We start from the raw sequence: 27,232 nt of genomic DNA, 5'->3' as shown, positions 1-27,232 counted from the left end.
GATGTCCACTCTCACCACTGTTTTTCAGCATAGTACTAGAAGTCCTAGCAACAGCAATCGGGCAACAAAAAGAAAGAAAGGGTATTCGAATTGACAAAGAAGAAGTCAAACTTTCTCTCTTCACAGATGACATGATACTTTATGGAAAACCCAAAAGACTCTACTCCCAAACTACTAGAACTCATATAAGAATTCAGTAATGTGACAGGATACAAAATCGATGTACGGAAATCAGTTGCTTTCTAATACACTTTATTATACCCTTATACAGTTCTTATACACTTTCTTATACACAGTGAAAATATAGAAAGAAAAATTAGGGATTTGATTCCATTTACTATAGCACCAAGAACTATAAGATACCTGGGAATAAACCTAACCAAAGAGGTAAAGGATCTGTACTCGAGGAACTACAGAACACTCATGAAAGAAATTGAAGAAGACACAAAAAGATAGAAGAGCATTCCATGCTCATGGATCAGAAGAATACACATTGTTAAAATGTCTATACTGCCTAGAGCAATCTATATTTTCAATGCCATCCCACTGGTATTTTTCAAAGAGCTGGGATAAACAATCCTAAAATTTGTATGGAATGAGAAGAGATACCGAATTGCTAATGAAATGTTGAAAAAGAGAAACAAAACTGGGGCATCACATTGCCTGATTTCAAGCTTTACTACAAAGCTGTGATCACCAAGACAGCATGGTACTGGCACAAAAATAGACAAATAGACCAGTGGAACAGAGTAGAGAGCCCAGATATGGACCCTCAACTCTATGGTCAAATAATCTTCAACAAAGCAGGAAAAAATATAACTTGGAAAAAGGACAGTCTCTTTAAATAAATGGTGCTGGGAAAATTGGACAGCTATGTATAGAAGAATGAAACTCGACCATTCTCTTATACCTTACACAAAGATAAACTCAAAATGGATGAAAGACCTCAACGTGAGGCAGGAATCTATCAAAATCATAGAGGAGAACACAGGCAGTAACCTCTTCGATACTGTCCACAGCAACTTCTTTCAAGACATGTCTCCAAAGGCAAAGGAAACAAAAGCAAAAATGAACTTCTGGGACTTCATCAAGATCAAAAGTTTCTGCACAGCAAAGGAAACAGTCAACAAAACAAAGAGGCAATGCACAGAATGGAATTTTCTAATAAATGAATAAATCTTAAGGAATTGCTCTGCTGATTCATTTAAAAATAATGCAGTATAACATTTTCATTTTTGATTTTTTGTTACTTTCATAAAAGAGATAGTAAACATTATGTTTCAACCTGTGTTTCAAATGAAATAAAAATTCTACAATGGAGTCATTCAGCTGAATGAAAGTTTTCTAAATTATATGTGCCCTCTTTTCTACTCTTATGCAGGGTTTAGATATTCATAAATATTTAAAAAGTCAGGTTTTCAAATCCAATATGACTGCAATCCATTTTAACAGTGAGGACTGAATTGTTTTTGCCCCTGTAGGTGAATAAGATAGACAAGCTAATTGCCTTTTTAACTTACAGATTTTCAGCACAAGATCTCATTATCATTTGCTTTCAGGAATGAATTTCTCTTGAGTTCTGATACAGAATATAGCTTCTTTTATTATAAAATCATGAACCCTTTACCTTCCCTCTCTTCCTCCAAATTCCCATACAGAGTGCTTGATAGAAGACTGATTTTGCTCATCACTGTTTCAAGTGATTCTTAGAATAACTTGAGAGAACAAGGAACATATCACATTAGCATAACAGAGTACTTGAAAAATCAAAGGCTATGCCTAGGTAGAAATGATTGTACCCATAACCAATATTCCACACATTTAGAAAGGTCATAGAGAACTTATTTAAAACTCTATTCACAAGAATAATTATAAATGGCAAGTTTCTATTTATTATGTTGAGAGCCATTCTATCATTTTAAATTGGTATAATAAAAATATTCCCCTGGTAAAGTAGCCTCATTGAAAAACTTAGCTGTTGAGCTTGGAGTAAATGAAACACAAAATCTCTCTCTCTCTCTCTCTCTCTCACACACACACACACACACACACACACATTTAAATCTCTACTCAAGTAGGTGGTCTGGAATGATCACAGGCTAGGGTAGATGAAAGCAAAGATAATTTGAGAGAAGAAATATCCAAGTCCTAACTGCATAAAGGAAAAGCATTATGAATATGTGCAAGGGAAGTCAAGTTACAGAAAGTTGATAAGAAGAGTCATGAAAAGTTATTTGCTTTATAATTTTTATTCAGATCTATCTCTGAGTATATTTCAGTTTTAGTTGGAAAAAGGTGAGTTGATTTCTTATATTATCTGCATTTTTCTTTATATCTCTGAAGAATCATTAATAATTGTGTAGATACATGTTACATATATGTGTTTTGCTGCAACTGAATTTACTCTACTGTTGACATGGACATTGCTCTTAAATCCTTTCTTAGTTTCAATGAGTACTTCAAAGATATAAGAGACAGAAGGTCTTGGTATGCTTATGCAGGTAATTTATAAACTTCAGTTTATTTCTTAATCTTTAATATGAGAAAAATAAAATGCCTATCACATTGAGGTTTTAATGAATATTAGATAAGGTAACTTGTGTAAATGAGCAATGTAAATGCATTATTTTATGGGTTTAAGTTTTTATTTTATATGGCTACTACACATTTTTTTTGTTACAGTGACTATTTTTAGAAAATTTCAGGGAAAATTGGGGAAATATTGGAATCCAGATTATTGTTGAAGTTCAGGTTTTATCTTCACAAAAATATCTCAGCAATACAATATAAAACAGACATCAAATAGACAAGTGGAAATAGGAAGTTCCGTCTAGGCTAGCTATTACATTGCTATCACAGGGTAGATGCAGTGATGCAGTGATGAATGGAATTGGATGAATATGAAATCTTTTTTTTTTCTTTTTTTAAGATCATTTATTTATTTGAGAGAGAGAGAGAGAGAGAGAAAGGCAGTGCAAGCTAATGGGGGAAGGGAAAGGGGGAGAGAGAGACAAAAACTCAAGCAGACTCCCCGCTGAGCTTTGAGCTCTATGCAGGACTTGATCTCATGACCCTGAGATCATGACTGGAGCTGAAATCAGGAGTCAGATGTTTAACTGACTGCAGCACATAGGTGCCCCTGAAATCCTTCTTGAGGTGAACAGAAAGGAGCTTGAAGAAAAAGAAACATTCTAAATATCTTATTTATTTAAATAAAAAATATTCAATACAATCACATTATTTAATTATTTAAATACAAATAGCATTTAAATTAATTATTTAAATACAAAGAGCATTTTATTTTAGTTTAATTAATTTATACTTTTAGTATACTTTTTTTTTGGTCTTTAATAACCTGGATGATGCCATTTTTTCCTGAGATGGGAGGAGAGAGGATCAAAACTTGTCTCTATTGTTGGGGGTGTGCATAAGAGATACAGTAAGGATGCCAATTTTGACATGATGATTTTGAGATATCCAGGAGCCAGACAGATAGAGACTTTCAAATAGATCTTCTAGAAGAAAGCGTAGGAGGGACAGGATGAGAGAACCTAGGACTGAGCCCAGGGATACTCCCAAAGCTGGCAGTTGGGTAGAGAGGAAAAAAGGCAACAAAAGTTAATAAATTTGACTAAACCTAGGGATATTTGATGTCATGAGAACCCCCAAAAAGAGACTATTTCAAAAACTGGTAATGTAAGGGTAGAGAAGGAAAGATAGACTTTATTGCCACATGTGTCTAAGAAATGAAGTGAATATGACAGAATAAAGTAAAAAAAATCTTTCCATTGAGTTTAGCAGGAGTAAAGTCCTTGATGGACTGGTTTAGAAAAGGTTCAGTGAAGGGTGTCTAATGCATGTTAGAGAGATGCTAGGTGGAAGTGGATACAGTAGATACAGACATTTCCCTGAATAAATAGAAATGTAACGTTAACCTTAAAAATAACATAGTAATTTTGCTTACAAAATGAGTTTATTCAGGAATTTCACAGGAATTCCAATTCAGGACAAGCAAGTAATGGCAAACCACAGGCAAATCTGAAGAGACAAAGGGAAGGTCAGCTTTTACTAGGTTTTAGAAAGAAACTGAAGAGAAATGTTAGAACAGAAGTTCATTGGAGAATAACAAGAGTTTGAGATTGTGGTCATATCTCATTAGCTGTAAACAGCGGTTAGGGCATGGCTACTAGAGCAGGGAATGATTTTCTTTCTTTTTCTTAAAAACAGGAGATAAAATTCCTATGTGAAAAATATCCTCTCTTGTTAAGATAATTCCTTCTTTCTGCTGGTTACACCCTCTGTAGCAAATGATATGCGCCTGAGAGTTCCCTCTTCAGGGCTTGCTGGCTTCATTTTAAGTTAAGTTTTTGTTTTGTTTGTTTTGTTTTTTATTAATTTTCACAATATATCATATAGTGTATCTAGTCTATATTAGATAACATATTATATGTCTTAATATGTATAGGCACAAACATCTGTTATAGATGGATAAACTCCAGGAGCAGAACATTTCAAGAGGGACGTAGATGTCTTCAAATACAGGTGGAATTATCAACTTGTGATAAAAAGCGATGGATAATTTATCTCTGTTAATTTCCTTTTTTTCTGTTTTCTCATTTAAGTAGGAGGTGACAGTGAAGTGAGTGTGAGTAAGGTATGTAGAGGTATGAGGACAGAGAGACAATTCAAATAGTATTTCTGTTCATAAAGCTAATTATAGAAGCATTGATAGTTATATCAGCTTTTTCTGTTGCATAATGTATTATATATATGTATGCACTTGAAACAATATATATTTAGGTATATAAGGCTAAGTGAAATAAGTCAGTCAAAGACATACCAGACATCACTCATATGTACAATTTAAGAATCAAAACAAATGAATACTCAGAGAAAAAGATAGATAACAACATAAAAGACTCTTCTTTTTCATTTATTTATTTATTTATTTATTGACACAGAGAGATCACAAGTAGGCAGAGAGGCAGGCAGAGAGAGAGGAGGAAGCAGACTCCCTGCTGAGCAGAGAGCCCAATGTGAGGCTCGATCCCAGGATCCTGGGATCATGACCTGAGCCAAAGGCAGAGGCTTTAACCCACTGAGCCACCCAGGTGCCCCCAACAAAAGACTCTTAACTACAGAGAACAAACGGGTGGTTGCCAGAGGGGAGGTGGGTGGGGGATGGGTGTAAGAGATAAATAGGATTAAGAGGACATTTATCTTGATGAGCACTGAGAAGTGTATAGCAATGTTGAATCATTATATTGTACACCTGAAACCAATATGGCACCATATGTAATTATACTGGAATAAAAATTACATTTATCATCTTATAGTTCCAATGGATCAGGACTCTCGGCACAGCTTCGCTGGTTCCTCTACTCAGGGTTTCGCAGGCTGCAGTCAGGATGCTAGCTGGGGATGTAATCTCATCCGAAACTCCAGGTGCTCTTCTGAGCTCATGTGGGTACTGGCAGAATTCATTCATTTCTCTGCAGCTGTTGAACTCATGGTGGCTTGCTTCTCCAAGGCTAGCAGGGAAGGTCTGAGTGCTCTTTGAAAGGCTTCCAACTGACTATGGAAATAGAACATTCTATTTTTGGTTCTGAAAATAAAGTCTTTTGGAACTACAAAATCCACTCAGGTTTATTGACTCACTCATGGGCTTTCGTGTACCTTAGCTCCCATGATCCATCATTGCAATTGCTTCCTTTGTTTTCAACCAACATTCTCAAATCTTATGACCTGGACTTCTGTCATTTTATGCCTATGGCCATCCATAGTTAAACCTACCTAACCTTCAATACCTGCATGGGAGACACGGGCCGCTGATTTAGATATGACATACATTAAGGGTGACTGGGTGTCAGGCTAACTGTTGTAACACCAATTTCAAATCACACAATTATACTTATTTATTACATATGTGTAATAAATATATGTATGCCTTCTTGTTACAATGGTGAAGTTGGGTAGCTGCATTAGTAACTATGGCTTACAAAGACTAAAATATTTTCTCTGTTCCCTGTTAAATAAAATGTCTACCTCCAATCTAGAAAATGTGGAGACATTACAGCAAAAAGGGCACTAGAGTTGTTGAATGAAAAAGAAAGCAAATGTAGGCAAAGACTAGGAAGCTAACTGGTAATCTTGGCAATTGGTAAAGTTTTTGGAGTAAAGGGGATGAAAAAATACTGGAGAATTTGGAAAGCAAGACCTTGGTTATAGATATTTCTGAGAATGAAGATAGGAGAAAGCATGTGTAATATACTGTGAAACAAACATGCTAGTCTTTAGTGATTATCAGGAGGACAGCCAGCAGGACAACCAGAAGGGCAGAGCAGATGATAGAACTCATGGTGGGATCATGGTGGAAGATTCAAGAGATATATATCACAATACATAGCAATATATAGCACTTACAGTTTCTGTTTACCCTTTTTTTCTACAAGCAAGGAGGAAAGTAGCTTGCCAGAACCATGATCTATAAGTAAGGAACATGTCTCCAATAATCTGGCCCTGAAGTAAGAAATGTCTGACTGAACAAAAAAAAAAAAAAAAAACAAAAAAAAAAATTAAAACAAACAAAAAGGCCAACCTGTGGCCAAACTGAAAAGATCATGGTTTCCAAGAGTTAAGTGGGAGGGAGGAATGATTAGATGGGGCAAGAGGAGTTTTAGGATTTTAAGAATATTCTGTAGGATACTGGCATGGTGAATACATGCCATTTATGTATTTATCCAAACTTGTAGAATGCACGACACCAAGAGGGAACCATGAACTTTGAGTGGCAATAAGGGGTCATTGTAGGTTTGTCAATCCTGACCATTTATACCTCTTGGTAGGGATGTTGATAATGGGGAAGGTTATGCATGAGTGGTGGAAGGGGTGAGATAAGACTTCTCTATACTTTCTATTCAATTTTGCTGTGACTCTAAAACTTCTCTAAATAATAAAGCCTATTTAAAACTCACAACAACAATAAAAACAAAGCACAAGCCCCTACCTCCGAAGTCTACAGGGGAAGTATGTTCAAGCCAACAGCCAGCTTTCAGTTAAAGTCATATAAATGGTTGGAAAGCCCCGAGATAAAATCGTCATGAAATAGCACCCATTCATTGTATAGTTAGAGTTAATAACAAAACAGCGGACTGTAGATTGGTTCAGATAAATATACATATACATATGCATATATATATAATATATGGTATGACTATTGGTTCATATATACATATGTATATACGTGTGTGTGTGTGTGTGTGTGTGTGTGTGCCATTATAAGGAGGAGAACTCAGATGAAAACAGGTGACCACCAAGGCTTGGACTCCTGAGAGACACAGGGATAAAAAGAAGTCTATGAATGCTAGGACTGGTTCAGATGGCCTGATCAGATGTCTTCTGGGGCCCCTGTGCTCTTACTCTTTTTATGATATTTCCAAGTATCTTTTATTATTATAAGTCACTCTGAAATATGCAATACTTGTTCACAAATCATATGTTATCTCATATAATTAAAATCTTCATTGTGTAGCTATTTTATTCCTGAGTTTTCTGATAAAGGGACTGAAACCCAGAGGGTCCAAAGGAAAAGAATTATCCATACTTAAGATTAATGTGGATACATTCTTATAAATGTAAGTTTACTTGTGCCTCTACATCATGAAAGCTCCTGCAGAATCCCAGTAGATTTACCAACATACTGGAGAGAAAAAAAAAAATCCAAACCAAATAACTTCAAACTGTCCCACCAAAATTTAGTGACTAAAATACAAAAGCCTCAATCTTCCCCATCTTTAAAGTAGCAATAATAAAACCACCTCAGTGTGCTGTTGCATGAGTGGAATGATGTGTTGGAAGCAGCTTTGTAACCATAATGCAGATAAATATATAAAGTTATAGTATTTTTAGAGCTCATTCAATACTCTGTTGGGTGATATTCTGCTGGAAAATTCTTCCTTTTTTTTTTTTTAAATTTAGTTAATTAATTTAGAGAGTGAGGGAAGAGTGAGAGAAAGGGAGAGAGAGAAAGAATCTTAAGCAGGCTTCACACCCAGTACAGAGCCCTAGGTGGGGCTCAATCTCACAACTCTGAGATCATGACCTGATATGCAATTAAGAGTCAGATGTTCAACCAACTGAGCCACCCAGGCATCCCTCTGCTGGCAAATTCTGCTTCATTTCACCCATGAAACCTTCATGTCCAAATCTTCCAAGCTTAAGTTTCTGGATCAAATGCCTTCAAAGTTTCAACAATTTAATTCTTGACTTTTCTTTGATTTTGATGCATGCTGTGGTTCACTCATCACAAACCAGCAAAATATCTATGCACCTATAGATAAGGAAACTAGGTTCCAATTCATACATTCATAGTAGATTTTCACTTTTTAAAGGATCATTTCCCAAGTTTGTTCAGTGAGAATTTTGCTTAAATCCTCCCACTTACATAAAAAAATGGTCAACAATTCATAATTGCCTTCATCACGCCCACCTTACCCTCATCAGCCTCCCTACCACAGCTACCCTTATCACTCATGGAGCTGCTGATGCCCTGGCGGTCTATGCAATATGCATCATGGAGACAGATTTCTTGCTCTATAGCAAAAAAAAAAAAAAATCAATCACTCAATCAATCAATCAATCATGAGTGTGCTTCGATTATTCCAAATCTTACAATGCATGAAATCTCCGAAAAAAAAAAAAAAATTAAGGAATGATTTTTTTTTGTCAAATTTTTAGATAATTTCTTCCAAACTCATTTTTATACACACATGTGAGTGCCTTGCCTAGATACAGATTCAATCTCTTTTGCTCACCCCCTTTGTGGTCTTGAGGGTGGAAAAAATCATAGATGAAAACAACTCCAGGAATAAAATTGTACACCCCAGGATTACGGCTCCCTGTGACTAAAACACTATAATGAGTTAGAAATTCTCTTTTACACCATGCTCAATGGGAAAATCTTCTAGGAAAGATATTTTTCCTTTTAAAGAGGTTTTCTCAGCCCATCTTAGACTAAGGGGGCAAAGGAGCAGAGCAAATGAATAGAGGGAAAAGGATTAATCAGGTAGATCCAGGACATCAATGACCAATTCTGATTTCAAATTTCCTTCTCTGATTCCGCCCCATATTTTTCCCACATTTAGAATATTCATCTCCGACCTCAGAAATATAATTAACCATTACCATGTCAGATAATCAGCAGAGATACGCTGATTTAATAAACTTCCATTTGATGTATAATAAACTGATTTTTTTTTTGTTCGTTAGACTCTTCTAACTTACCTGTTTCATGTGTTATTGGCCAGATGTCGGTGCCTCTTTCTTAAATGAACTTAATTATTGCCACAATGAACATTAAATTTGACTTTTTTATGGACATGTCAATATGACTGACAGCGAAAAAAATATTGCTTATTATTTTAAAGTGTTGTGCAATGCTGGTAATGTTGGTAAATCTACTGGGCTGCCAAATTAATGGGAAATGACCATGATTATCAGCCTTTATGCCGGCTTGAGCATTGCTTTCCCGGGTCCCTGCATCTGTTTCTGTGCGAGACGTCTTCTCTTGGGATTGAAAGACAATGAGGCACATAGATATCCAGGACCAAGTACAGAAATCCATCAGAGCTATTTTTTGTGGACAGAGATGAGGATTTTTGTTTTTCATGGCAGCGGGGTTTTTTTAGGAACAAGTAAAAACGTTTTACTTACAAGGGTGAATGAGTTGTATTAACTAGCTATGGTGTTATCCGGGCCAATTTCATGTCACTTGAAATTCATGAGTTCAGAGATTCAAACCAAAACACAAAGGTTTTAGTGGTTTTCATTCATATTCCCATTGTTCAAAAGTGCTTAAATAAGATAGAAAAAGTTTCATAAGGCTTTCTGGACATCACATGGTTCTTTCAAAAGCACTATTTTGATGATTTAGATTGTCTGTTAGGAAATAATGCAGAAAGATACAGGTAGCAATTTATTTGCTATAGTGAGAATATTGTACATGAAAGGAAAAGTGTTTTGTGAAAAGCTTGCCTGTGTTTTCATCATTTAAGGGGCATCTAAATAGAGTTCAGCAATTCCAAAGGCACTGAAGTATATAGACACTATATTTTAATCCTAACATCATGCTTCCTACTAAAGTAGGTTCACTCAATCTTATGATAACTACTTAACTTCCTAAAACTTTTATATCTGTACAGGAGAAATTTCATTCTGTAGCTCTATAATAAATAGTAGGAATCTGTTTACTGTACTCCAATGCCATGTACTGTATTATTATTATAGATTTGCTAATATTTTCTTTAAATACAGGAATAATAACAAAGTGGTAGCGTTATAAACCTTCAGTAATGTTTGTCAGTTTGTGTTCTTCAATTTTTATAATGATATTTTGAAACACAATTTAAAAATATTCTAAATCTCTAAAATTTGGTATTTCATGAGAAGGAAAGCATCACTTTAAAATTATCTTATTTTATTTAGCTATTTTTTTAATTTTTTTATTAACATCTAATGTATTATTAGCCCCAGGGGTACAGGTCTGTGAATAGCCAGGTTACACAGTTCACAGCACTCACCATAGCACATACCCTCCCCAATATCCATAACCCCACTCCCCTCTCCCTACCCGCCCTCCCCTCAGCAGCCTTTTTCTTCCAAGTGACTCTGAAATTATTTGGATATTTTAGCTTAAGAAAAGCAACCTCTCAAAGTAAAAGAAAAAAAAATTGTAATCGCATAATAAAATTAGTGTTCTTTTTTTCTCTGTATGCTGCACTGTACTATACTGTTTTCATATACAATCTTTTAAAAAAAATTTATTTATTTGACGGACAGAGATCACAAGTGGAAAAAGAGAGAGAGGGGGGTTGAAGGCTCCCTGCTGAGCAGAGAACCCAATGTGGGGCTCAATCCCAGAACCTGGGATCATGACCTGAGCTGAAGTCAGAGGCTTTAACCCACTGAGCCACCCAGGCACCCTTCATATACAATCTTATTTAATACTCAATAAATGTTGAGGTTATTCCCATTTTAGTGATAAGGACACTGAGACTCAGAATGCCTAAATGACATGATCATGATCCCTCAATTTGTAGATGTTGAAGTAGGCTCAAGCTACTTCTGTTTGATGGCAATGTCTTAAAATCCATACAAATGGAAAATACCAAAATTTTCAGTGAAAGAATAATGAGTTATGAAGCAAGTACACTAACATAAGTTATTATTTATAAAATAAACTTGGAGTTTACTTATCACTTCTGGAAAGTGAGCATTCAGATCTATTATGCTGTATCCATTTTTAGTGGGAGGTTGGTAGAAAAAGAAGTAACTTCTCTGACTAATATAAAAAATGTTTTGGTCCTTTGGGGAAATTATAGCAACATAAAATGTGACCCTTATATCACTCGTAAAACTTGTTTGTGTTAAAGTCAATTGTTTTTCCAGATACTGATATAACTGTTCTCATTTTTATTTGTATATGTTTAGTGTTGGAGTGTGCATGTGTGTGTATACACATCTGTTTGATTATTTGTATATGTGCACATACACATGTCTGTGGAGATATCTATATATCTATATATATATAAAATTTTATTTTTAGTCTATTGTTTCAAAAATTTAGGTGTTTCCTTTTTAAGTAGCATATATCTGGATTTGTTTTATTTTATTTACTTTGACACTTTTATTAAAACAAATTTTAGTCCATTTGCTTTTGTCATGATTACTGTTGTGTCCCTCATCTATTATTTCATAATTGCCCTGATTTTCCCATTTATCTATCTCTCTTTTTTTGGCCTTATTTTGGATAAGTTAAAATGACAGGATTTTTACTTCAATTATGCTCTTATTTCTCTATTAGCAGGAAGCTATATACCCCATTTCTGTTATATTTAAGGATTGCCCTAGAAAAACAGCTTATAGCTAGAATGTCAGTGTTATTCAGGCAAAGACTTTGCTTGTGTTTTCAAATGTACTATCCTTTTATCTAAAAGAGTGTAATATGTTAACTTTTCAGTAATATTTATTTAAAGAAACAATATTGATTGTGTTGGCGGGGGCAGAGACAGAGGGGGAAGCAGACTCCCTAAAGAACTGGGAGTCTGATGCAGGAGAATCTGGGACTCCAGGGTCATGACCTGAGCTGAAGGCCGTCACTTAACCAGCTGAGCCACCCAGGTGCCCCGGAAGAGAGACTTTTTAAAAGGCTTTGTTTAGAGGTGGTATACCTCATCTTGTCCCACGTTCTGCTGACCAGAACTACTCAGACTGTGCTGACCAGAACTACTCAGACTGTATCCTATAAAAATGACTGGGATAAGGCAATAAAGTCTAGAATGTTCTAAGTTAAATAAAAAGGAACTGATTTTGGGGAAGAGATCTTTTCCGCTTAATTGATAATTGTTTTGTTTTTCACCTTTTACAGATACTAATCCACTGTTTTCTGGCTTCACCTTTTGCTTTTATAAAAACAAGTTGTCTTCCTGTCTTTCTTTTTCAGACAGTCTTTCGGTCCTACTTTTATTTAAGGTTTGCTCTTTTTCTTTGGTGTTCTGCCAATTCACTAATACGAGTTTGGTGAGGATTTATTTTATCTATACCATTTAGGTTTAGCTGAATTACTGAAAATAAGAATATATGACTTTAACCAGTTCAGCTCTTATCTTTTAAAATATTACTTATTTCTCATTCTTTATTTCTCTCTTGGCAATGCTCTACATGCATGTGTAGTCCCTTAGAAATGTAAGTAAGTACTGTTATATTCTCATTTTCTTATCAACTTGTTTGCATATTTTCTATATGTTTCCTTGATGCATTTCAAAAAATATGTATATTTGGTGGGGTAGAGGTAGAGAGAGAATATTAAACAGTGTGGGGCATTACATCAGGCTTGACCTCACAACCCAGAGATCATGACATGAGCCAAAATCAAGGGCCAGATGCTTAAACGACTGAGGTGCCCCCAAAATATTTTTAAGTCAATCTTTTACAGATAAGTCTAATATAGTTACTATTCCATTATTTGTTTCTATAGTAATCATTAAAATTTCTAAATTTAATTATTAAATTAAATAATTATTTAAATTAAACATTTTCATTTCTGCCTGGTGATTCAAACTAATGTTTTGTTATTTGGTAGTATTTTGATACTTCTTTTTATTTATTAACTAATACTAATAATACTTTTTTGTTTGGGACACTGGAAATATTCTATCATACCTGCCTCTGAGCAGAAGTGAAATTAAAATGTGCACCCACACACACCTTTATTAAGCTGTGTGTTTAAGGTTGTACATATTACTATATGTGTATCTGTTTTCTATTGCTGTTGTAACAAATAACCAGACGTTTAGGAGCTTAAAACAGTATAGATTGATTTTAAGTTCTGAAGGTCTGACTTTTGAAATGATTTCTATGGAGCTAAAATCAAAGACTATCCTTCTTGAAGTCTTAGGGTAGAATCTGTTCCTTGACTTTGTCAGCTTCTAGAGGCTGTTCATATACTTTTGCTCTTGGCTATATCTCTGGGACCTCTGCTTCCATTTTATCTTCTCTCTCTCTGATCTTCCTGCCTCTCTCTTATAAGGACCTTATTTTATCTTCACGCGGATAATCAATGAAACTTTATCCACTCAGTGTCCCTATTTTACTCACAGCTAGAGAGAGAATATAGAGAATTCCCTATTTCCATGTTAAATTAACATATTCCCAGATTCCAGAGATTAAAATGTGAACATCTTTGTGAGGACTGTATTCTGCCTACAATACAATGGAAATTAACTTCAATATGAATAAATAAACAACAAATTCTGTTTTTTAAAAAAAATTCCCCCCAAAATCCAAAATCACAGACAGTAGTTAGGTTATTTTCAAGAGTCAAGCTATACTTTAGCATGAAGTAGTCAGACTTAAGTTTCTTTTCTGTATGTAGTACAAATAAAAAAAAAGAAGAACTGTTTTTTTATGACTATTTACTAATCCTAATGTTTTTTCTTTAAGGAATACTCTACCTCCAACTACAGAAACCAAGCATTCTGAATATCATGTAAGTTTAATGACCACAATTTTCTTCTATTCTTCCTGATAAAAAAAGGCTAGTTCTAAAAATTATGATTCACGGAAAAAAGAAAGGAAGGAAGGAAGGAAAGAAGGAAGGAAGAAAGGAAGGAAGGAAGAAAGAAGAAATGAAGTCTTGACTCTAAAGGAGTTCAACGGTTCAAGTTGACAACGGTTTTATTTGATATGAGTTCATCAAGTCATTGAATTCTTATCTCATCCTAGAAAAATTTAAAAAATGAGAAGGTATTGTATTTCTCATATCCATTTATTCTTGTTCCTGGGTGAGTTCTTACAAAGAAATTTGATGAAAAGTTCCCAGATTGGATTTGGAAAGGGAGGATACATTTAAAATCATTGAATTGTTAAATAAAACACAGTAAACAGACCCCAGCAGTAAACTTCACACTGCCTGGACAAGAGAAGAGGGATATACATAGAAGAGAAGACTTCTCTGACAATCACAGTCTTGCTCTGACATATTTCCTCTAATGAAACTCTTAAAATGTTTTATGAGGAAAAAGCTATTTTCCTCTATGTTATCAGTTAGAATATATTTTCATGAGTTCCAAAGGACAACTGCCAGGACGAATGCCTATAAACTTTAGGACTGAAGTTTTGTTTTGTCTGCTCTGGGGATGTCAGTGCCTTATTTTATTCATAGTATTAGGAAAATTATATGGTGCATCCATTTTATTTATCTTTCATTAGACCAATGTGGATATATTCTAACTCTCAATACCACAAAACTTGCTAGTTTAGCTCTGTGTGTTTGTGTCTTAGTGATACAGAGATCTGGGAAGTTTTATATTATGTTTTCAAAATTTTACAGCTTTGCTGCTAGAACTGTATGAATTTTCTATAAATATTGGAGAAAGAAAGCAGTAACCTTGATACTTGAGAACTAGTACATAAAACAAAAAGTAGACAGAAACATTTGTTCAGGACATCATTTTTTTTATTTCTTTTTTTCCTTCCTCCATTATTTTTTCTACACACACACACATGCATATTGGACTACACTGGATGACAATTCTAATATTCCTGGCACTGAATCTAATATCTTTCTTTGATTACAGGCACTACTCATGCTCTTTCACTTTTCTTCTTTAATAAAATAAATAAATAAATAAACATAAATAAAAAATAAAACTGTAACCAAGAGAATTATCCTTTCAGTCTTTCTGTTTTCATTATTATTCTGTCCTGTGGTACCTGTGTGTACATGTGTGTGTGTGGTGTGATGTACACCAGCCTGAGTGGAAAGATGCATTTATTAAACCAAAGAATGGTCATTTTAGGAATCAGATTTATTTATTCTTATTTTTAGATGATCTTTCCTCTTATAGTCTTTCCATTTTAATTGTTTCAATGCTAAGTGATATTCAATTTAGGATGAGTATATTGTTTTCTTGTCAGATGAAGACTTGGTTATGCCACAGTCACAGACAACCCTAAAGTGTCAGTGGCTAAAAATGGCCAGAGAGTGTTTTCCTTTCTCTTAACTTTTCCATTGCAGGTGGATTCCTGCTCTTCTTCATGTGATCATTATTCTGGGGTATAATCTGATGGAGGGTCCACATCCCAAATAGTGGTGGTTACTATGAAAGAAAAAGAAAGGGGTGGGGAGAAAAGATGGAGAGAGAGAGGGAGGGAGGGAGGGAGGGAGAGATGGCAAATCATGTGATTTCTTAAAAGCCACACTAAAAGTTCTTAAAGAAACATGGAATACCACTTCTGCTTGATTTCCTTAGTCAAATCAAGTCATAGTTGTGTCTACCTCTAGAAGATAATTTCATGTCTGCTAATAATTTTTTAAAATCTCATGTTACTTACTAACTGACACAATTCAAATTCCTTCACTCTTTATATATTCCTGTGCACCTTTCTTAAGCCTGCTAAGACTAGTTATGTATAAAACATCTTTATTATCAATTCCCTACCTTCACCACAGGTTATACTCCTACACAGTAATTGTCTCTTGCCGTTGATCTGTTCCTTTGGTTGGTTTTATCCAACAAAGAATAGATATTACTTTATAAGGCATCACATCATTTTTTCTATCTCTCTGTTTTGAAAATTTTACAGTTGATTCCCATATGAAGTTTTTCTTTTTCCCACTGCCTCCATTAACAATGGCTCATCTGAAAAGACTATGTCAAGAAAGTTATAAATATTGGAGAGATTGCCAGTTTCAAAGGTATTGAAGTTCTACAGATGCTTCTTTCATTTTCCTTCCTGTCAAATCAATGCCTTCTCTTTTGATTCTATTAAGATACTGAGTGATCTCAGGAAACACATTCGTTTCATATAATGTCTACACTGACAAAGATCTGAAAAATGTCGAGGTAGATTTATGGATTTTTCCTCTAAATTCTACCATTAATATCCTGTAAATAAATTGGTAAAAACAGAACATGTTGGGTGCTGGGTGGCTCAGTTGGTTGAGCGACTGACTTCAGCTCAGGTCATGATCCTGGAGTCCTGAGATCGAATCCTGCATTCAGGTCCCAGCTCCATGGGGAGTCTGCTTCTCCCTCTGACTTTCTCTCCTGTCATGCTCCCTCTCACTCTCTCTCTCTTAAATAAATAAATAAAATCTTAAAAAAAAGAAAGAAAGAAAGAAAAAGAAATAGCACATGTTACTTTATGCCGGTGTAGGTAAAATATACTTAAGCAAATTTTTGAGGCCCTTATTCTTCCTCTAGTTTATACTTGTAGAATTCCACTATTTCTGATCTGACCTATGGCATTCCTTGAGATACTTAACTACTTGCCTTTCCTTTGAAGAACTACAACCATTCTTGTAATAATGAACTGACAACTTAGCTCTGACTTTCTTTTGTCCGGGACGAGGATCTGTGTATTGCTGTTGATACACCGTTAAATTTCTATGCTGAATTGAAATCTTGATATCACTTTTGCTTCCTGCAGTCAGTTCCCCTGCTTTTTTCTCTGGATTCTGATTTACAATTATTTGAATCCAGTCAAACGATCTTACTTTGACTGTTAATGCCTTCATTGTCTAATAATTTTGCTTATAGAGTAGATGTTATCTGAATGTTTATTATTGCTATGCCATCAGGCCTCCTGCTACCGAACTATTTTTCCTTACATTCCCTCCACTCCAGCAACTCTGGGCTCTTTACTAATAATCTCTGAGCAGTCAAGGCTTCCCATCACTTGAAATCGATTGCATTTGCCACTGATTCACCTTTTCCTCCCCCTCCTCCTCCTCCTTTTTCTTCCTCTTCTTTTTTTTAGAAAGTGAGAAGGGGAGCTGGAGACAGAGGGAAAGGGAGAGAGAATCTTAAGCCCGCTCCACACCCTGCCCAGAGCCCAGCATGGGGTTCAGTCTTACAACCCTGAGATCATGACCTGAGCTGAAATTAAGAGGATGCTTCACTGACTGAACAACCCAGGAGCTTCATTTGCTACTCCTGCCTGAAATAGTCTTCCCCATGGATTCTCAAGGCCAACTGTTATTTCTTTCGTTTTCCCATAAATCCATCTTTTCTGTGAGGTCAGCGTGGCCATTCTCAAAAACTGCATAGTGTTACTATTACTCAGGATTATATAAAAAAATAAAAAGTAAACACATTATCTTAGTTGGTTCAGGTTGCTATAAAAAAATAGCATAGACTGGGTAGTGTCAACAAAAGAAATTTATTTCTCACAATTCTGGAGACTGGAAAGTCAAAACTCAAGGTGCTAACAGATTTGGTGTCTAATTGAGGACCGTTTTTTTGGTTTATAAATGGCCTCTCTTCTTCTTGTGTCCCTATATGGCAGAAGAGGCAATGGATTTCTCTGGGATCTCTTTTGTAAGGACACTAATCCCATTCTTGAGGGCTCTACCCTCACAAACTAATCACCTCCCAATACCATCACACTGTGGGTTGGAATTTCAGCATATGTAATTTGGCAAGACACTTCCAGTCCACAAGGCTTATAAAGAAAATTAGTCAATGGCCAAATGTTAAGTATCTAAGTTTCATGATTATTTGTTTCTGTGAGCTTGATTAAAATAATGAATATTTATAACAGGAGAGAAGAAAGAAAAGAAGAAAGGAAGGAAGGAAAGAAGGAAGGAAGGAAGAAAGAAAGAAAGAAAGAAGCAGTTATTAATTCATGTACATGATCTTTACAGAGGTACTCCTAGCTTGGGGTGAGAATTTTTTTTTTTTTTTTAAGATTTTTTTTTTTTTTTTCATTTATTTGAGACACAGAGAAAGATAGAGAGTAGGAGCAGGATGGGGGCAAGAGGGAAAAGAAGAAGCAGATTCCCAGCTCATCAGAAAGACTGATGAGGGGACAGAGCCCCCCACCCCTGGGTGAACCTCAATAGGGGGCTTAAACAGTATGAACTGGACCTAGTTTCTTTCTTTGGTTTTTGTCATGGCCTCCTCAGTGCTGCTGGCTCCTTGTTTAAGCAGTCTCCCCTCTATACCCCAAGAGAACTCAGAACTGTATCCTTCATTCATAGTCAGCAGAAAAGAGAACATTGCCTCCTTCTGTGGCTTAATTCAGAATTGAATTTCATTTATCCTCATTAGCCTATCATGACAAAAACTTAGAATACTTTTTGGAAAGGAGGGAAAGAGGAAAAACAAAACAATTCAACATGTACTTCTTTCTCTCTTGAAATGATAAAAGATATTGAATACATTGAAATTAACATATTAATATCTTTAAATTATCATCTTAATCTCCTACAAACTACATTAGGGCACATTCATTCATTGCAAACTGTGCAAATGATTTTTGTTTGTCTGTTTGCTAATTTTTACTGATAAGTGCAGCTTGATAGCAGCCGCTTAAACTAATTTATTTTCAAGTTAATGTGTTTGGGGTCTAGTATCAATATGTTCCTAAAGAAAGTAATAGCATTTCCTCTATCATTGTCTTCAGTACTTGCATATGTTTGAATAGACTTTTTATACTATACTGTTACATTGTGTCCTTTTCAACTACTACATTTTTTTAGTTATTACAAACAAATGTGCACTGATTTTTTTTTAAAGTCCTCTAAATATGTCTCATCTCTAAACAATTGGAGAATGGCAAGTAATACTTCAAGTGGTTCAAATTTTCATTTCCTTTAGCAATTTTTATATTTGATTACAGCAAGGACAGAATTCAGGCTTATTTATGGCATATAATTGTACATATATCTCATATATATTACCATCTTGATGCTTAAACTTATCTTTTAAATTACTAATAAAAGTAGAGATATTAATTAAATATAATTTCTAGTAATGGTCATCTATATAACTTTCTGTCTTCAAGCAAAAGCATCTGAGCCAGTTACAGTTATTCAAGGTTTAGAAAGAATACAAATTAACTCTGGTTTATTGACTTGAGAATAATAATGAATTATCATGATTGAATTTATCAGTCAAAACTCAATCAGTCAGGTTAATCTTGTGTTTTGTGCTCTTCTTAGATCATTATTAGCTTTGTTGATTGGCAGTGTCTGCTCACTAAGAATGATACAGACAGTTTGGGAGAGAATAAATTATGTATTTGAATCTGATTGATGTTGGGCTGGTTGATGTTTCCGCTTTTCATGAATAACTTAAGCTTGGTAGGTGCACTTTCTCTGCTTTTGTTTTTGTTTTAATCAGTAAGTTTTAGTGTTATAAGAGACAACTATTTTGCTAATACACATTATCTAGAAAAATATAGACATTAGTACTCAATTTCTCTCTACCATTTTTTTTTTAAGATTTTATTTATTTATTTATTTGACAGAGAGAGAGTTCACAAGTAGGCAGAGAGGCAAGCAGAAAGAGAGAGGGAAGTAGGCTCTCTGCTGAGCAGAGAGCCCGACTTGGGCCTTGATCCCAGGACCCAGCATCATGACCTGAGCCAAAGGCAGAGGCTTAACCCACTGAGCCACCCAGGTGCTCTTCTCTCTATCTTTTACTTTAAAAATTTTCTATGACATCCAAATGCAATGGATCGTATTCAATTTCCCTCTAATCCTGAAATTTTCCTCTTTTATTTTTTTTTTCCTTTTGTATGTAGTCTTTGATCACTTACCAACCATGCTTCTTAAAATGTGGTCTGAATTGGCTAGATGACCTTAACTGATTAAAACAAAACAAAGCAAAACAACAACAACAACAACAAACTTCTGAGAAAGGTTGTTTTCTATAGTTAGGAGTCTGTTTCATGGTTTGCCTCTCTCTCTCTCTCTCTTTTTTTACACCATGATCATTTGTTTTGTTTCTTAAATTCCACATATGGGTGAAATCACATGCTATTTGTTTTTCTCTGACTTATTTCACTTAGCATAATACTCTCTATCTCCATCCATGTCGTTGCAAATGGCAAGATATCACTCCTTTTTATGGATTAGTGATATTCTCACACCTCTTTTATCCATTCATCATTCCACAGACACTTGGGCTATTGTGTCTTGGCTATCATAGATAACGCTACTGTAAACACGGGGGCGGGGCATGCTTCCCTTTGAACTACTATTTTTGTATCCTTTGGGTAAATACCTAGTAGTGCAACTGCTCAATCATACGGTAGTTTTATTTTTAACTTTTGAGGAAACTCCATACTGTTTTCCAGAGAGGATGTACCAGTTTGCATTCCCACCAACTTTGCAATAGGATTCTCCTTTCTCCAACAACCTCCCCAACACCTGTTGTTCTTGTGCTGCTGCTTTAGCCATTCTGACAGGTATGAAGGGCATCTCATAGTAGTTTTGATTTGTATTTCCCTGATGATGAGTGATGTTGAGCATCTTCCCATGTGTTGATTAGCCATCTGGATGTCTTCTTCGGGAAAATGTCTTTTTATATCTTCTGCCCATTTTTTTAAATTGGATTACTCATTTTTTGGATGTTGAGTATTATCAGTTCTTTATATATTTTGGATATTAACCCTTTATCAGACATGTCACTTGTAAATATCTTCTCCCATTCTATAGCCCGTTTTTTAGTTTTGTTGATTGTTTTGATGGGTTAAATAGCTGATGGGGATTCAGAAGTGCCTTTGTGATGAGCATGGACTATTGTATATAAGTGTTGAGTCACTGAATAGTCATCTAAAACTAATATTACACTGTATGCTAACTAACTGGAATTTAAAAAAGAACTTAAAAATAAAATTAGTTGTCTTAGTAGGGGTTTGTTAATATAATTTTACCTTTAAATTTCAATTTAACTTAAAAAATGGATTTAATTTAATTATCTAATTTGTTAATAAGTATAGAAATACTGGCAAGCAATGTTATCATAAAATTTTTTAAATTACCCTACTTAAAGTTAAAAAAGTTTTTTAATCTCAACATGTTCAAGTTTATATAAATATAAATTAATCTTCCATGGGTTCTCCTCATGGCAACCCACTATGCACAATTTCACTGTGGCATAGCAATAGGGAAATTTGAAGCCATTAAACCTGAAATTTTGGGAAAACCTTGGTACATCACTCCTGTTTCTCAAATAGTGAACCTAAATCACTTTGAATAATTTTTTACTGAGTTTCTATTCTCTCAAACACTGAACTATATGTTTGGGTATCAGATGATGGATCTCAAAATTTTTACTTGAGAGTATGTGTGAGAAAAGGTCAGGAAAAAAAGGTATTTTTCAGATCTTGTGAGAAAATGAAATAAAAAATGAAGATTCTTGATATCTATTTAAAAATATTTTATTAGTAGTCACCTGAATTATGAAATTTAAAATTATAATTTACCTAGTGTAATAAAGTCTATTCATTCACTATTTTTGAAATTCAGCCACCTCAAATTTTTTATATGCAGACAGAAACCTCCCACTTTTTGAAAGGACTCTTTGGTATCAATAAATATTTCAGATTGTTTTGGATTGGTCCTGATAGTCGATTGCTAACATTCACTTTATGTTTAAGAAGTGTACATGATAAGGAGTTGTGATGTCACACACACCTACTCTCTTCACCTTTACCATCGTTATGGATGAGTTACAAAAAAATGACAGAATTCAGCTCTGGGGTCTTTCACTCAAACCAAGTATTCCTGAGGAAAAAATGTTGATAGTCAGGCTGCCCGAGTAATGAAATCGATTTTGTTTGGAATTGTCGACAATGCCTTAATTTATTATCATATATTTATTATGATTAGCAATTTATCAATTGTGCTAAATGTGTAGAGTTTAAGGATAACTAATAGTTAAAATGTGAAACTTATTGGCGAAAGAATTGTGGGAGTATATTTGCATCAAATGAGTCATAACAGTATTTAATATTTTTAAGCTATCTAAACATATCCTTTGCTGTTATTGTATCAATATTTGGGCTTGGAACACCCAAATAACATTTTCAGTGTTTGAATGGATGTGTGGTTTGGAGCCAAGGATCCTAGGTATAATTCTAGTTCTGGAGCTTTTTAGCTACTGACTATGGGAGCATTATTTAAGTTTTCTTTAAGTCAGATCTTTCATTTTTTTTTTTTAGATTTTATTTATTTATTTGACAGAGAGAGATCACAAGCAGGCAGAGAGACAGGCAGAGAGAGGAGGAAGCAGGCTTCCTGCTGAGCAGAGAGCCCGATGCGGGCCTCGATCCCAGGACCCTGAGATCATGACCTGAGCCGAAGGCAGCGGCTTAACCCACTGAGCCACCCAGGCGCCCAGATCTTTCATTTTTTAAAAATGAGGATTCTAATAGTACTTGTTCCATTACTTTTTGTAAAGATTAAGTAGTTTGTTGGGAGAATGCCCTTTAAGAGAATACTTGAAAGTCAACAAATATTTATTGTTATTAACAGATTGTTTCTGGTTATTATTTGCTTGTTGTTGTTTTTTTTTTTTTAATTCTCTACTTTTTCTTGAGAGTCTAACTATAATCTTTAAAATGTTTCAAATATGAAAATAGAGACTTGTGAGACATTAAATTGTGAGCCAAGACTGTAGTCCCATAGCTCAGCCATCAGGCTAAGAATCAAGACTATGCTATGGACTGAAATTTGTCTTCCCCCAAATTCATGTGTTGAAACTCTAGTTCCCAATGTGATGGTTTTTGGAGGTGGGCCTTTGGGAGGTAAATAGGAGGGTGAAGTTCTCATGAATGGATTAATGTTCTTAGAAGAAGAGACTGGTGAACTGTAAAGATGAAGCACAGACAAAGCAAGAAGCTGTCAGTCAACAATCCAGGTAAAGAACTCATTAGGGAGCAAATCACCTAATACCTGAGGAACCTGGATGGCTCAGTTGGTTAAGCCTTCAGCTCAGATCATGATCCTGCAGTACCTGGATCCAGCCCCACATCTGGCTCCCTGCTCAGCGGGGGATCTGCTTCTCCCTCTGACCCTCCCACTGACTGTATTCTCTCTCTCAAATGAAAAAAAAAAAAAATCACCTAATACCTTGATTTGGAATTCTCAGGTTCCAGAACTATGAGAGAATTGTTTTCTATTGTTTATTCTACCAAGTCTATGGTATTTTTATTGTAATAGGCCAGACTGACTAAGGCAGGCCACTCATAGCAATTTGACATTGTTCTTTTCTCCTGAAACTTTTGCCAAAAAGTTAAGACTTTTGAAAAGTCCTCCTCAGAACAATAATTTCATTGGTTGCTTCAAGAAATTCTGAAAATGAGTTTACCTGAATAATATACCACTCTACTAGCCTCTTTTTCAAGACAACATATTGTTCATCAAGGTAATGAGTCTCTTTCCAAAGACAAAAAAATGGCTCAAGTGGGCCAATGCTTGTTTCTGAGATCACTTTTCAACATTTACCCCAGTGTACATTAGTTTTAAAATCTTATGTCAAGAATGTTGACCAATCCCAATCTGATCTCTGTATTGGGAAACCCACCTTAAACCACTAGAACACAGACTCTAAAAGCCTAAAGTATTTATCCTTCCTTTCTTCCCTTAGGAGATCCATCTAAGACTCCCTTAATCGATTCTTTCCTTTACTCTATTAAGTAATAATTTCAACGCTTCTTTTTTTTTTTAATTTATTTTTTATTTATTTTTTTGATACAGATCTGCTTGATCCATTGGTTATAATAGTGGCCTTTAGGGAGTTGGTGGTGGACATTGGTCAATCAGTTGTAACTCTGACACAAATGAAGGAAACCCTATTTGTCACCTGGACTCCTTCTCTGAAGTAGATTTGCTCTGATCTATTCTTTTTGCACCATCTTCTAATGGGAGCTACTGTTTTGTATATGAGTTGATGGATGGAGATAATTTCACTCTTTATAGCTGCTAAGTGCTTATAATATTAGATGCTCTCTAATGGATCTTAAAGTTTTCACAGAAAGGAATGGAAAAGTTCCAAACTAAGATGGAAATTGTGAAAAGAAAAAGATTAAGAACACATCTGCCATTTCTTGGGCATTCTGTTCTATTTAAGAGAGTAATATGGAAACCCTAACCCCATTCCCCTAGGAAAATTGTGGCTCAGAAACTATTATTTTGACCTTTTATGCTTCTAAGCAATGTTGGTTTCATATAAGTGGTTCCTTTGAAAATAATTTTTAAGAATATATTATTTTTCCCTGTATCTTGAAATTTATTTTTATATTTTTGTATAGGGGAGGAGGTAGTTTCCCATTTTGTTTCATCGTAGATTTGGCAGACAACAATGAGATGACTGTAAGTCTTTCATATTTGTGTCAGATAGTCTTAAAATAATTTGAAATATTTCGCTTAAGTATATTGTCTTATCATAAAGAGTGATAGTGTTATTTTTTTTTTAAATAAGGAATATATTCAGTGATTCTCTGAGGAATTCACTGAAACATTCCCAAGTTAAATCCATTTATTATTTTCCTTTAATAGCTATTTTGGCCTTCTAAATAGATTCAGTGTCAGTGAGGACAAAATTTTTCAAAATTAGTTTATATTTTCCTCTCATATCATTTTTTAGGTTGATTGATGTTAAATCTATATGATCTCGGATATTGCAAAGCAAGTATATTTGTGATCCAGTTATATGATATAATATTTAAGGTTAAATTTTCTGAAACCAAATCAATTTATGTTTGAATTCTAATCTAGCCTCTTATTGGGAAACTCTGGCATAATTTCGTAAACTCTGTAAATCTAAGTGTTCTCTAGAAAATGAAAAGGATAACATCTTATTTATAGGGTTGTTGGGTGCATTCAAATGAAAGGTAGATTATTATACCCACTTAATACAGTGGCTGGCACAGGACAAGTGATCAATAAGTATCAATTATTATTGTCATTATCTCTTCTCTAAACCTGTAAAACCTTTTTCCACATCTATAAATACAATTGGCTTTTTCAAGGAAAATATTAAATCACAATTGAGGATAAACTAGAATGACTTCTTCCACATTTCTAGATAAGGTAGATAACATAGAGAGCGAGAATTGAAAAATATGTCCCTGTTGACGACCCTGACACATACGAGAATATTTGATCAAGATAACAAAGCATTCCTGGGAAGACTGTGACTGGGGTCACATTTTATAGTGAGGGAGTTGGAAATCCCAGGGCTTGGAGTGGAGCCTTCACTCACGAGTAGAGATAGTGTTTATTCTCCTTAACTGAGGAAGCCTGATCTCAAGTGAAGGAAAAATGCCAGGAGTTGTAGGAGTCGGCCTAAATATTTTTCCAAGTCGTTTATAGTTGCAAAGCCCCTAATTAGAAACTGTTCTTCTCTAGAGAAGAAAAATCTGATATGCTGCTACTTTGTCTTCAATGGGAGATATAAATCTAAAAGTTTTGGAACTTCACCAAGGATGGAAGGAATGAAAGCCAAATCTTCATGAAGTCTGAGTTTTCAGGAAGTCGAGTAAGAAATGTCTGGCTTTGCTGCTTAAAGTATTTGTTTAGGCTCAGACAATGTCCAGCTCTAGGTAATTTAACAAAAAAAAAAAAAAAAAAAAATGTCCTGCAGGTTGAAACATCTTTCAATAATGGTTTAGTGAAAGTAAAAATTTTTGAGTTTGTTTTAAGAGGAAGTTTGTGAAATTACAAATACCCCTGTTTGTGTGCGCCTGCATGTGTGTTTTGTTATGCTGTGAGAATAACATCCAAGCTATGTTCTTTTATGGAGTGGCTAAATTTCATTTATTTCCTTTAGATTCTTAATCTTCTTCCAGAAAGTCTAGAGGATAAATGGGTACTTTGGAATTTCCTTAAGAGGTTTTTAAAATGGGAATTAATTTGGAAAAAAAAATCTCCAGCTACAGTTCAAGAGAGATTATATGAGTTTTTGGCTCTTTGAAAAATATTTAATCCCTTTACATAAAATACATTCCAAGCCCACTTTGTAAATTCTCATCTACTCTATTGCAAAGGTTGTATGAAGGATCCGCACTTGAACTCAAGAAATTCAGCAATAATTGAAATGGAAAAAATAATTTAAATAATATGAAGTGCATAATATATCTTAATAAAAAGACTCAGGGTGCTGGGCATCAGTTCATTACTCTATGCTTGAATCTACTTTAATTTAATCTTTGTGTTTATGTTGCCTTGATGAAAATGAACACATAGACAAACACATAGTTTTTCATGGAAAGAAAGAGGACAAAGTAAGAAAAGACAAGAGGGGGGAGGGAGAGAGAAGGAAAGGTAGAAAGGCAAAGAGAGAAATAAAGGAAAGAAGAAATAAGAAAAGAAAAAGAATTTAAACTGCAGTTAAATACCATATATTTGATGAAAATGGAAATAGAGTACTTAAATATGATCTGTTGACATTTTAAACACACAAAAAGAGATGCAAATATCATGATCACTTCTCAATCACATTTTAGAAGATAAAAATGCTCAGTTCACTCCAGAGACATAGACAACACTAAATATTTGAAACAGAAAATCTAAATACAGCGGTAAGGATATGGAGGTCACAGACTGGACAAGTATAGAAATAGGAACAGCCAAGGGCAAAACCTTCCTTTGTGTGTTGGTGTTGCCATTGAAGCCTTAACTAAGAAAGCAACTTCATTGGGTCTAACTCTTAGTGTCTTAGAAAAAGAAGAGAAAGGCAGTCTAATTTGCAGTAAGCATTGCACAAAACAATGCACTAAAAGATTACCTTTAAGAGTGTATAACAGGAAAAAAAAAAAAAAAGAGTGTATAACAGGATGCTCATTCCAAGTACAAAAGAAACATCATAGAGTGGTGTCGAATTCTGAACTGAAATTTTTAACAGTAGTAAATCATAGTGGATCAAATTAATTGCCAAGT

This window comes from Neovison vison, chromosome 13 (genome assembly GCF_020171115.1).
Source record: "Neovison vison isolate M4711 chromosome 13, ASM_NN_V1, whole genome shotgun sequence".
In the NCBI taxonomy this organism is placed as follows: domain Eukaryota; kingdom Metazoa; phylum Chordata; class Mammalia; order Carnivora; family Mustelidae; genus Neogale; species Neogale vison.
The sequence above is the reverse complement of the archived record's forward strand: the minus strand, read 5'-3'. Positions refer to the sequence as shown.